This window comes from Anomalospiza imberbis, chromosome 3, assembly GCF_031753505.1.
Source record: "Anomalospiza imberbis isolate Cuckoo-Finch-1a 21T00152 chromosome 3, ASM3175350v1, whole genome shotgun sequence".
Lineage (NCBI taxonomy): Eukaryota > Metazoa > Chordata > Aves > Passeriformes > Viduidae > Anomalospiza > Anomalospiza imberbis.
In genome coordinates, this window is record NC_089683.1 from 75761263 (window position 1) to 75775270 (window position 14008).

The 14008-nt window shown below is 36.2% G+C and overlaps 1 long non-coding RNA gene across 1 annotated transcript; it reads left to right on the forward strand.

Annotated features, from left to right (window-relative positions):
• The first annotated feature begins 612 nt into the window (after positions 1-612).
• LOC137469947 (uncharacterized) lies at positions 613-11300 on the forward strand. The gene is made up of 3 exons (XR_010996818.1): positions 613-675; positions 1325-1416; positions 11011-11300. It is a non-coding gene; the product is annotated as an uncharacterized lncRNA (long non-coding RNA).
• Positions 11301-14008: the final 2708 nt, after the last annotated feature.

The window sequence follows — 14008 nt, forward strand, 5'->3', positions numbered from 1 at the left end:
ACAGGAACTTGGAAAGACTTCTGAAAAATATAGGAACTAACAGATGTCTTAGAAAAGTGAGTAATAGTTTGAATAAAACAATTTTAGGTTCTGCTGCAGACTCTGAAGTCTGAAGCTCTGTGTTAGTAGCCAAAAAAGCAGGCATCATTTCAGATATAGATGAAACATGAAGTACAAAGCTCATTACATTCAGAGCTTTGTCTAGCAGCTCAATCTAAAAACCAAAAATGGTCACGGATGCTGAAAGACAAAATCAAGTCATTTGTAGCATAGTACTGGCTGTAGCAAAAAATGATGCTGTGAACACCCTTCCTTGTTGACATGGTAAGACCTGGTTTTACTGTCTGTTCAGTTTCCCTCAAGGTAAAAAACTGGCCAGAAGAAATGCTCTATGTCAGACTCAAAGACGTATGTAACTTGAGATGTAGTGCTAAATTAAAACTCCTGTCACACAGAGACTACTTACTATAATTTATGTCAAGGTTAATGGAGTAAAAAACATTGGAGTATTTTAAATGCTGATCAGACATGTTGCCAATTAGTATTGCTGCAGATTTTTTGTTATATACCGAAAAGTATTTAATGTTCCTCTCCATTTATGTCTTTTTTACAGGAAGTTGAAGGAAATAGCACAGTAATGTTAAATAAACTGAAAATCACTCAGGAAAACCAAAGGTGAGTATGAAATGTTCAAATATCTATGTTAGTGTGGTTGCACAGAAAGTGTAAGACTGATGGAAATTCCAGTCATAACATCTTTGGGCCAAAGAAAGACAAACTAGTTACTGACAGGAGATGCGTTCAAGTGTTCATTGCAGAACATACACAGTAGCAGCTGGGAGTCATAATCAGATATTATAGATTTGACTTCAATGTGGCTCAGAGTATTAAATAACAAAAATTATGTGCAGTTTAATTTAAAATTCTGATTGCTTTGTTTTCTTATTTACAGAATCAGAATATTCAAAGTTGGAAGGCACCCAGAAGGATCATCAAAGTCTAACTCGTGGCCCTGCACAGGACAGCCCCAAGAATAGATACCATGTGCCCGAGAGCATTGTTCAAACTTCTCCAACTCTATCAGGCTCGGTGGTATGACCATACAGGTACAGAACAGACACCTGTGGTACTTAAAGACTTTCCAAAAGCATTCTGCTGATGTTTTTTTACACCTGAAATGGAGAAGTTCAAGCCCTTGTCTGTTCTGACATTGCTCGCTAGTGCCAGTTTTAGTAACTTCTTTGTGTAGTGCAATTTTCTTTATAATGGTAACTAGCTTGAGATTCTTGAACTTCTTTGACATAAACATTCCTTTATTTGAAAGGGGCATATTATGGGTTCATCTCAAGTATTTGAAGTAACATACTTTAAGAAGTTAAATCATGCATGTTTGATTATTGATGCTGCCTGTCAGAAGTAAGTATTGAATATATTTGTTTCTGTGGTGCTTTCAGTATTTTGTTTTAGCACAAGACTCTTTCTTTCTGCCATGTTTTTAGTCTTCCAAAGCTCTGTATATTCCAAACCTTTGGATGAGGAGCCATGCAACCGAAAGCATGGTGGAAGATAGGCTATCCCTACTTATTTATCCACTGTCAAGATCATGAAATGCATATACTTATACAGGTGTTTGTTTCAGCATATTTAACATAGCTTCAGATTGGTGGTTGTGAGTTTGTAGTGCTGCTTAGAGGTTTGTTTTTCTTACCTGAAGTACAATTTTACAGAAACTGAGCCAGTGTCAGCCAGAACTAAGGCTTCATATGAGTTGAAAAATAGATCCATAAAATATTTGAAATGTCTAGTTTATTTTCCATGAGTGTTTTTGTACCTACAATTTATAAGTATAAGAAATCACTGCATCCAGGCAAATCAGGTAGTGGCAGGCTGCAGTAAATTTAATTCCTTAGTTTGCTGCATGCCTAATTTGTTAGTTTATATCTGCACGAGTAACGCAAATGATTTAATCTATCAGAGGTGGACCTCATAAGTTAATAAAATGCCTGAGGACACACAGAAAGGCTCAATGACCTGAATGCATTTTGGGTCAGCCTTTCAGGGTTTCAAACATTCGGCAGCCATTATGCAGTTGTCTCCTTTGGTTACAACACAACACTTAGAGAAAGGTTTCTCAGATTTAGGTGGCAGGTGGTGTTTTGTGCCATAGGGACCCCAAATGGTTGCTGCAGGTTCCTGTTGTGTCTGTGACCTATACGCTTCCATGTACAATTATGACATTGTTTGTAAGAATACAAAATTATAGTTACAGAATCCAAAGAATTAGATCCATTAATATAGAAAAGAATAACTCTATTTTCATCTTATTGCCAACATTTGGTGTCAGAGGGGACATTGTAATTGCTGACACTTGCAGAAATTTTTACTTTTAAATTTTATTAGGGAAATAAGATAATAATTTCTTCTCAAAGAAGATATGAATCTTAGCAAAAAAGGATCCTGAACTCAGATGTTATGAAATATAAAAGTTTTAAATTAAATTATTTTTTCAAGCTTAAGATAGAAAATCAATAATTCTATTAGTCTATGAAATCTTAAAATTAAGGCTAAGCTTGTGTTAATTTTCTGTTTCTGGCTCTTGCTTGAGAATTGTGTTAGGTTTCATAAATGGTATGTACAGTTATGGTGCACTTGTGTTGTTGGAGGGTGGCAATGCAAACGGCTCTCAATTCAGGAGCTGTTATCTAATAATCTAAGACCACTAACACACAATAATTTCATGAACATGCAGAGTAACCACTTTATGGTATGAAGTTGTTGCATATCATGTTGTTACGATTTCCTGGATGGTTGCATCCATTAGGCTTAATGAGGGGGAGGGGAGAAATTGAAGAAGAAAAACAGTAAAGCAAAGCATGAAATCTAAATGAACAGGCTCCCCACAAACAGCAGGGAGAGCACTTACTAGACAATTATTTGTATTTCACTTCCTGCTTAAATTTGCAAGGATTTCTTTGCCAGAGCAGAGTACTAGTTGATCTAGAAAGCTAAAGATGATTATAAAATTATGTGCAAAATTAATAAGTCTTTTGGTTTCTGATAGTAACATTCCCTTCAGGAACTGAACATCAATCAGTGTAGCTGAGGTGTTAGAGATTATATAAAGGACCTGTACGAAGAGTGCTTTGCTCTTTTCCTTCAAAAAATGTTGATGAATTATGTCCGAAGAACATGAGCAACAGAAAAGGTACAAACAAGGTTATAAGGCATGATCACACTTGCATCTGCTTCTAAATTGCAGAACTCTTAATGAATCTACTTTCTGGTATTTCTTTGATTTTGAATTGAGAGTTGTATGATCTGCAGGTCAGGTATGGGACTTAGTGGATAAATGTCAATGTCATTTAACAGACAAAACTTCAACAAAAATAAAAGTTCTTTCTGAGAGGATAATAGGATATATTTTGTTAAAAATTAAAATTTGAGACCATTAAAAACGTGAAATAATTGGTCAGCCAAAAGGCTATTAGAAATAAAACATAAAAGTAATTAGTAGTAGGGATAGTGTAATAAAAGGTTAATTAGTCTCATTTGTGTGATGTTAATAATTGAATGTAATCAGCCCTGGGATACTTACAGAAGCACTCTCACTAAATGTTTTAAAAAATGTAACAGAAGAATTTTTACATTTTGCTTGAAGCAGAGCTTATGTATAAACCTTTTAAAGTAGCACACTGTCTTGGGATATTTGCATAATAAGTTGCTTTGTAAAAGGAATGTCCAAAATTCTGCTCTCTCCCACAATGTTAGGAAACACATTTCTAGAACTGACATTATTTTCTTTGTCCAGGACAGATCAAGAAGATCGAAACATTAATGGTAGCATGAGATTTCTGAATCAAAGTCTGTTTTGAGGCATAATTAACGGAAGGTGTCTAATTACCTGAAGTCAGAACTGTATCATCCTTTGCCCTTAATGCCCATAAGATACCATAGATGACATTTAATTAGAGACAAAACATGGATTAATACTTATTTAATAGCTTCAGTAGGAGCTTTCCTCAGGTATGAAGAGATTGTCTGGTAAATTGGGCAAATATTTAGCCTGTGCCTGTAGCCAGATAAACAATTTGTAGCAAACAATTTACTTAGCCAGTTTCTACTGTTTCTGCAGTAAGAATATAACTTCTTCAGGCTTAACAGCTATCTTTGAAAATTGTTTTTAATTTTAGTTCTCATTTGAGAAATTAAAACTGAAATACAAAATTTTGAACACTATTTTTTTATCTCTAAATGGGTGAAGTCATAATATGTTTTTATTTGTTTACCTGGTTAGAGGGTTGTATCCACAGGTCTAATGGAAATAGTAAAATCTATTTTGGACTTAGTTTTCCATTCTAATTTGGATTGGTCAGCTATCTCACTATTTTGTAGAGTGTTTGTTGTCAGTTCTTAACAGCTCTATTTGATCCATGTCTAAGCCATTGTAGGAAAGGAAGGCAGCAGGAAACAAGATATGCTGTGGAAATGATGGTGTCCACACTCTGCATTATAAAACTTTATGGGGCAGTGCCATGGATGTAAACCATTTTTACTTTCAGTACATAATACCATATCTAGAAAAGGTCTCTCTTATTTAGAAAGGTGTAGGGGGGGATGCTTTGTAGAGCTGCTGCATCGAGGCAGGTAGCTTTTTGCCCAGATCCATTCCAACAAATTTCAGTTATATAGCAAGGTGTTAGGGAATATGAACCATCCTCTGGAAATTAATCTTTTTTTCTTTACAAGCAACTTTGATTGCCTGAAATTAGATTAATTGGTCTTTGTTCCTTTTTACAGCTCATAGTGGGAAGACCCCTGGGTGCTGCCTGAGTTTACATGGGAATGTTGACTGTCACAAGCTTAGATCTCAGTTTCTGGTCAGTTTTTGTGTTAGTTGTATGAGATATTTCTTTTTAGAAAGATGTGGGACCTAATAGGGGGAGTTTTGTTACCTGACAAGGAAAAATTAATTTCTGAAGAAATAGAAAGTTTAGAAGAAAATAAGTAAAGAGAGATAAATACTCACCACTTCAAACATACCCCTAATTTGTTGAGGGTGTGCCAATGGAATCCAGGCTTGAAAAACTGCTATGCTATTGTGATAGCTGTACTGTCTGCATAAAGAGATGCTATCATATAACATTTTTAGAAAATGTCTAATAATAATGTGTAATAATAATGTCTAATATTAAACAGCTGTATTATTCTGTACAGTTTTCAGTAGACACTGCCCTCTTTCCATCATGGCTCCTTTCCATACAGGAGCTAGTAATTATATTCTCAGGACAGAACTCCCATGTGCATGTTAAGTACATCAAAAATGCATCTACTAAATAAGATCTGGATACTAGGCTTGGATCATGCCTTGAACTAAGGTGGTACATATTGGCAAATGAATGTTGACTGTGTGAATCTTTTCAGGGCCCCCAAATTTTGACTTTCATTTTATGAAATCTTACTGTGGCTGCAATTTTATTTTTAAAGATTGAGATGGGTTGAGATCAAGTGGAAACATCTACTTGATTTTGTAGAAAGCCTGAAAAACCAGGTCAAAGAAAAGAAGTAACCCTTTTAGCCGGAAGGGGTGTTGTTTAATACCTGTATTTAAACCTGTGCTATGAAGAGTGGTTGTTTATGAAGGAATGTGAAGGAAAAGTAGGAAGAAAAAAGATCATACCAACTACATAGCATTATCCATGCTAAAGGAACATCTTTCTTCCCATGCATAATCAACTCGTGGAAAATGGAATTTTTTTTTTTTTAATTTAGTAAGTAATCAAATGGAAGGGGGACATGAAAATAGTCATACTTTGTAGCAAACAAGACAAACCCAGAGATGCCAATCTGTCAAATGGATATATTTGCATTCACTGGAGGAACATTCATTCCAAGAGACTCATAGACTGCACATCCCAGTTTAAGCAAAATGCATAGCCTATTGCTAGCAACCTGGGATAAGTCTTATTAAAAACAACAACAAAAACAACAACAAAAAACCCAACCAAACAAAAACCTGTAAGACAAACAAGAAATATCAAATCCACCATTTCCAAACAGATAAAATGGCTACCCTGAAACAACAACCCAGAGGTCTTCAAATTGCTTGAAGTTATTTCTTATTTGCTTTGAGGTTTTTTGTTTGGTTTTTTTGTTGTTGTTGTTGTTGTTGTTTTGTTTTATTGTTTGTTTGCTTTTATTTTTGTGGGATCCTCTGTATTTTTGGTTTGTTGTTTTGTTTTTTTCTTTGTTTTTGTGAGGTTTAATTTTTTTTGTTTGCTTTGTTTTTGCTTTGTTAAGTGTTTGATCAAGTTTCATGAAAATGTTGTCACTGTAATAAGTGATGTTGTAAGACATCAAGTTAAAGAAGTTACATCGTGGAGCTGAGTTCTTAGGGTTTTGCCTTGTTTTAGATTCAGGTCCATCAAAATTTGTAGCTGTTAAAAGTAAAATATCCTTAGTTGCCTTCCTCTACCTTCTTTTTGGCTCAAGCCACTGTCTGAGATGAAGCCCACATTCTGCAGTGGTACCTATGGTGTCTCAGCACTGATGTGTGTCACTTGCACAGGACTGACTCTCTTGAGACCTACCACTGAGCCACTACTGTCTCTACCTTACACACAGACATCTCAGATCATGAATCCAACTTGTCCTAAAAGATGTCTCAAAATATTTTTAAAATTTTATTTTAGACCTATAGGCCCTTCATCCTGTCTTCTCAGGAAGAGTAAAAGAACAGGGATTATTAGGAGAATTAGCAGTGTCCCCTAAATTCTAGTGAATGACTTTTTCTTTGGATCTGGCATCCTCTGCCATCCATGCTACTAGAGATTTAGACAAGTCATTATGAAAAAGGAAGAGAGAAAGACAGTAGTATTATCTCTATGAATTGCTGTCCAATATGGCATTTGTCTATGGAAATCTGCTGTAGGATGACATTTTTAGAAAGAAGTGAGAAAGATAGGATTTTTTATAGGTAACAAGGGCAGTCAGAGTTATAACAGTTATAGCTGAAAACAGGAAAAGACTTGAAAGTAAGCCAGAATTCTTCAGTAATAGCTAAAATGTGAAGTAGGAAGGGAATATCCTATAGCAACATATGGTGCTGCTCACTGCTGGAGATAGCACTCTGTGGTACTTTCTGAATTTGGGCCCATGGTGTCAGTTCCCATGTCTGGTTTAGAGATGGAAAATAGAGAGCTACTCTAATTTGTGACTGCCCCGGAATGTATTCCGTGAAAGTAATTTAAAAAAAAAAATATATATATAATTTTTAAATTTTTAAAAGCATTTTAAGTCATTTCAGTAATGTCAGGGCAGAAGAAAGAAAGTGATTTGAACTTTTCAAGGGCAATATATGCATCCACTTCATAATATAAAAGTCACTACCCGAGTCTGATCTATACTTCTGTACAAGTACTGATTAGTATTCTGTGAACACAAATGTGTGTTTTGAATACACCTATTATTACAGCATATTTTTAATAATTCTTTTCTTGTAACCCTCAATTTATCATTATTGCATTTATGAAATAAATGTAGAAGCTCCCAGAAGGTGAATGTAATATTTTTTTTGTGCTTACCTCTCATCAGAGACTCTGCCAGAAGTTTACAAACATCAATTAAGTTTCACCATGCTGCCATCTGGGAAATAACTCTTCTTACACCCATGTTACAGATGGGTAAACAAACAGGAGCTAAAGAACTTGGCCACGATGATGTTGCCAGTTGGGAATAGAGATTTCACACTGTCTCCCAGTCCCTCAGTCATGCCTAACCAGTAAGCATGCTGTCACACAGTTTAGTTACATTTTGGACTGTTTTTAATGAACTAAGTTGCCGTTTTTTTCCTTTTGAATCATCCAAAACTTGCCAACATTTTATTTTAATAAATAATACTCAGGCCAATATTTATGGTTAGAGATAATGTTTATCCTCACCCTTGGTTGGTTCTAAGATTTGTGTATGCTGCTAACACAGGATGATAGCAAATAAAGCACAAATAATTTTTTGTGATTCCCTTTAAAAAGAGTTTCCACTGACAACTGTGGATGTCAGTTGTGGAAACAGGATATAAGATGAAATGCACAGGACCAAAGGAGCAGGATGTGTCAGCAGATGACCAGTGTGGAGTTAAGCAAACAGTAACTCAGGCAGAGAAAAGGTAGAGATATCCATACATGGTGAACTGTGATATTACTAGTTAAGCAAGAAGAACAGTGTGTTACCCTATAAGGCAATCTTTAGGGTCATTGGATGATTGTAGTGTTAAGGGGTCCTATATGAACGCCATGTTGGGCCCTATAAATCGGCTTCTGATCATCAATCAGTTGTCCCCACCTCTTGAATCCTGACAGACAACAATGGCTTTTGGGTCAGTTTCTCATGCTCATATTTTAAATTGATCTCTTCAATTCCTCAGTTAGTTTATTTTTTCCTTGCACAGAATCCTTTCCCTTTCCTAATGGTTCTAGAAATGTTTCTAATGTTTGGTTGATAAGGCATGCACAAGGGATGAGGAGATTTTTTTTTTTTCTGTTGTATATTCTTCCTGTGTTGTTGGTACCAACAACAACCCTTTGAACCCTACAGACATGTATCTCATTGTGGGCAGAAATATAAAGCTTCTAGTTATTAAAATTGTTCTCTTCCAATTTCAGCTCTAGATAATTAAAATTTTTGGATAGGGGTTGGGAATTAAAGGTCATTTCAGTTCTCCCTTATGCATGCTATTAATTATAAAGGCATTAGGACCACTGCAACAGTATTTGCTCTACAACACTGGAGGATATTCTTCCATGTGAAAAATGGGTCATTACCATTAGACCGCTGGACTTTTCCTGGAAAGAAGGTGATGCCAGAGAAAACTTTGTATGTTGCTGTAGTGATAACTTCCAAATTTTAGGGACATTCTCACAGAAAGAAGCCATCCTTTCTAACCTATGAGATTTAGGAATATCAACTGGTTCTTTCTGATTTTGGCACTGAGATGGATGACCATTTAAACAGATGGGTAGATACACTATGATAATTCTCTTTGTAGTAAACATAATTATTATTTAAAAATCTGTTGGATTACACCTTAAGTGTCAGCTTAGGGAGCAGTCAGGGAAGGGCTGGTATTACCCTGAAGTGAGTAGTTACTGTTATGTCTGTTCCCAAGTGAAATCCAATCATATGGTGCGTACCTTAATCCCAACAGGGCGACTCTAGAAAGCACGATTAATGAGGTTACCTGTGTCTAAAGAATACGGGTTAATAACATAAAGAAGATCTGCATAGGGATTTGATTCTGCCCAGACAGGCCTTCACAAGGGGCTACAAGTCTGCCAAGCACCACAGCATTCATAGCTGACTGCTTGCCATTTGGACAAGTGTTAATAATCACGTTTAATCATGCCCAGGGAAAAACAGAGTTTCCCAAGCAGATGTGAGCAGCCAGAGGGTGGGAAATCATAGGACATCTTTAGGAAGAAGTGATGGGAAGATTTGCTTGAGAAGACCTGAAGTGTTGAGGAGAAGCAGAAAGTAGGGAATCCCAAATCAAATACTCTTCTGTTCAGAAGTTTTACATCCTCTGATTGTGCCAAGCAACTAGATGCTGGGACCTAAGCTATGAATGTCTAACAGTGAGGTCCATGTGAACCTTTGGAGCTGAGAGAAGTAGGAAGCTTTCTTTGCATAATTAATTTATTTTTGTATTTATTTAGTAAAATATTTAGCTTTCACCTATTTAGCTTCTGTCAGTAATTTTTTTATTTTACGTTTACCTTAATTTTGATTGAGTTCAGGTCAATATCAGGGTGCTGGCAAATGTCAAGATCACTTACTTCTTATGGGGAGGGAATTTCAAACTTGCGAGTAGGATTTTTTTTTTTGCTACTGTCCAGTAAATTTACTGGTTTTCATTTCCAAAAGGAATCTCAGTATCTCCCCAGCTGCATAGGTCAGTTTGCAAGATGATGATAGAGATGTGTGTGAAAGAAGCCTCTTTTGGCTAATGGCATAAATTAAGAACAGAATAGTCTGATCCTCAAAAAAGTAGTTGGGATCCAACATTTAATTTACAAAAAATTTTACAAGATTGAGGAGGCAACACTTACTTTTCTCAAAAAAAACCCCACCACCTCCCCCCACCCCCCAAACAAACAAACAAACAAAAAAAAAACCCAACAAAAGACAACCAAAAAGACTTTTATTCTTATACTCTGAAAGCATAAAAGTATTAACTACAGAGGATAAGCTAAAAAGGGGCCTTTTGATTAAGGTAAGAATGGAAGTGTAAATAATCTGAAATATACTAAATGAAGTATTAAAAGACAAAAGACACTGGTCTGATGCATTCAAGAAACCAGAAATCTGTCCCAGACTTAGAAGCAGATTAGTAGAAGAGATTTTCTACCCCTGAACATGCAAGGTTTTGTAGAAATTTCCATAAGACCCTTAAAATAGAACATTACTCTCCTTAAGTCCCAAGAGAGTAGGCTTTCTAATTGGATTTTAAGATATCCTGTTGCAACTTTTACAAACAGAGATATTTCTTTTTGGTGGTAGAATTTTTATTTTCTTCTCATGTGTATTTTTCTCCTGCACTCTGAAAAAAATGCAATGTAAATATTTTTTTATTCCAGTTCTATTAATGAAATGAGAAATTATATTAAAAAAAGATTGATCATTAAAGCCAGAATTATTCCCATAGTGATAAAGATGACACAGATTTAGACACAGGTTTATTTTATTCTTTACCCCGTTCTATTCTGATATGTCAAACTATCCTTAATCCAGCAAGCTGAAACTTTCAAAGTTTTTTAATATAAATGATGAGTTGGCTGCTCACATCACAGAAACATAGAGCTGGAAGAGTGGTTTTGAAAATTACCCAAGTCTCATCACCAGTTTAGCCTGTTCTTAAAATCTTTAAAATATAGAGGGTAAAGTAGATTCTCACCCTCTGTAACATGTTTCTTCTGCTTCAGTTTACTGACTGTTAGCTAAAACAGTTTTCTTTTTTAGCAAGTCTTTGTAGAAGCACATCTGGCTGACTTTTCCTTGCAGTCTTTGAAAGGGGAATTACTGTTTAATGAGATTTCAGCCATGCAGTTTGATGGAGGGAAGAAGACTGTGTCCTTCACTAGGTGAAACATCTTTTAAATAAAGGAAAGAACCAAGGCTTCTGAATACTCATGTGAACAGTTTGTCTTAAATAAAAGCAGAGCTTGTTCAGTGGCCAAGCTTTCACCACTGTGCAAGCAGTACTGGGATTTCATTCACCAGTTTTTTATTATGGGCCAAATAATTCAGAGGTAAGTCTGTTTATTGCCAGATTGTACATTTTAACAGGTAAACATAGAGAAATATAAAAAAACCACCTGCTTCCAAAGGGTGAACCCAATGGGGGGAGGGTTTTGGCATGAGGAAGACTTTGTCAGCAGAATTCATTTGAAACTGGAGGAAGTCTCCTTCAGTGGCTCATTCTGTAGAATTATCAACTTGTACTCTTTTTGTAACTATCCAGGAAGGGGTTTTCTTTTTGCTTTAATTTTAGATGCTACTTACCCTTAGACATGTCTATACAGTGTCATGGATGGTTCTTCAGATCTGCAGTTCACATGGTTTCCTTGGTTCATATCTCAGTTAACATTCAGGATTGCAAATTACCATCTGCTAGAAAAAAAAAAAAAAGGCTCACTATTCTCTACTACCTTAAAGCAAACTATCTCAACTACTTAGATTTTTACAGTGTCTATCTGTCTTGTGCTAGGCACGTACTTTATTGTAGACTTCAACACTATATTTCTTCAAATGAACAAGTAATTTCCCCTTATTAACTGTCAGGAATGGGACACTTACCTCAATTCACTACAAAACCTGGACATAACATCCAATCATAGTGTGGCATACATTTTTTCTATGTTGCTTATCTAGTTAATTAAGACATTATCCAAAGCAATTAAATTATGTAACCTAGAGCAGTTGATTTATTTAAGCTCTTTTACTTTTTTTCCAATAAATGAAGTGCAAGAAGCAGGTAGTAGTAGCAGTAAGGTATTGTAATTAACATTTATTTCTGTTAATAAAAAAAAAAAAACATGATAAAATTAGTCAGCAACCGAAGTGAATTCAGAACAGAACATTTAAAAATGCCTGTTTATGCAGTGAGAAAACTGGTTGCTAAGTTACCACAGTTTGATGGTGTGAACAAAGTGATGCAATTGTTAATGCCTGCATTGCATCATGTAATCAGGAGCAGATTCTAGTATTTAAAATCTCCATCACCCTTATCTCTTTGATTGTTTTCATAAAGCACTGTATTTTGGGCCAAGGTCTTCAGTAGGAAATGCTAAGTAGCCCTATGAATTACTCCTATGTGTTCTTTAGGAATTTGCAGAATAGAATTTGTCCAATTCAGGACATCCTGACATCAAGATTTCAGCTCAGAGCAGTCTGGACATTTCAGGACCTGTAGGTGGGTATAGACAGGACTGGTGTGGTGCCTGAGGGCTGGGTGAGGGAGCAGCTAGTGGTATTTTGTGAAAGGTTAAGTGCATTAAAATAGGTAACACAGCTTTTGTGAAGCTATGGCAAAAATCACAGCATAATGGGACTTTTGGGGTCTGCAAGTAGTCTCCTGCCAGTTTGTCCTCCCACTCTTTGAGGTTTAAACATCCACAGCCCATCCTGATACCTGGAAACAAGCCTTTCTCCTTTCAGACCTGTTTGCTCTGCTCCTCCTCCCTGTTTCAGAGTTCACACACAGACGTTCTACTATGCGTCCTGCTTGCTGGGGCTGCCCGTGCCTCTTAGATGGCCTTTTGCCTGGTTCTCTCACACAAGTTCCCTTCAGAGAAGGTGCAGCTGTGTAAGATAAAAGGGCACCAGCACATGGGGAAGTTGGTAATGCAGAGGAAGAGCTGCATGATTACTATCAGTGTTTTTCTAGTATTAGGCCTGCATAGCTTTTATTTAAGGTTATAATAATGTGGCAGATCAAGTTACCAGAGAGGACCAAGCTGGAGAAGAGCTTTGTTCAGCAGGTGTGCTAATCCCACAAAAAGAGAATGAGACAAATGTGCAGTTGCCAAGAGCAAGGTGCACTAATGAGAACATCCACAGCTTGCTGATGCAATGCAAGTTCATAGTAGAAAGCTGGTTTTTGGAAGAGGTAGACTTTTTTATAGAACAGGTACACTTGCATGCTCTCAACTTTAAAAAGAATATTCATACATAAGCCTGTGTTTCTTATTTTCCTTAAATGAAGATAGAAGTGGGGAAACAAATTAATATTTAGGTAAGGATCCCAAATTGTTATAAAATCTTTCTTCCATGTAACAAGTGATAGAACATGTCACTGTATGAGTAAGATCCAGGTAATAAGTGACACAGACTCCCAAGGCATTCACAGAAGGCTAATCCCTTTATTAAGAAACCCATTGCTTTCTATATTCTAGTTTGCTACAGGTGGACCTGATTGGTCCTTTAATTAAAACACTGTCACCATTGGCTAATTAAGAACCCACTCTTTTGGTAAACAAATCTCCATAAAACATTCCACATGTTCACAACACCAGGTGCAGCAAGTTAAGATAAGAATTGTTTATAATTCTTCTCTCTGAGCTTCTCACAGCCTTTCCTAGAACGATGCCTGGGAGAATTGTCTGTTTTTCTCTGTGACCAGAGCGCTGTCCTCACGGGGACAAGAAGAAATGGGCTCAAGTTGTACCAAGATTTAGATTGGATATTAGGAAAAATTTCTTCACCAAAAGGGTTATTAAGCATTGGGATGGGCTGCCCAAGAAAGTGGTTGAATCAGCATCCCTAGAGATATTTAAAGGACATATACATGTAGTGCTTAGGGATGCAGTTTAATGTTGGACTTGACATTGTTAAGCTAGGGGTTGGACTCAATGATCTTAAAGGTCTTTTCCAACCTGAATGATTCTGTGATTATTTAGGTGTCAAAGAATCACTGAGATTTTAATTAAAGATGCTATTAAGGTAATGGGACCGGAAA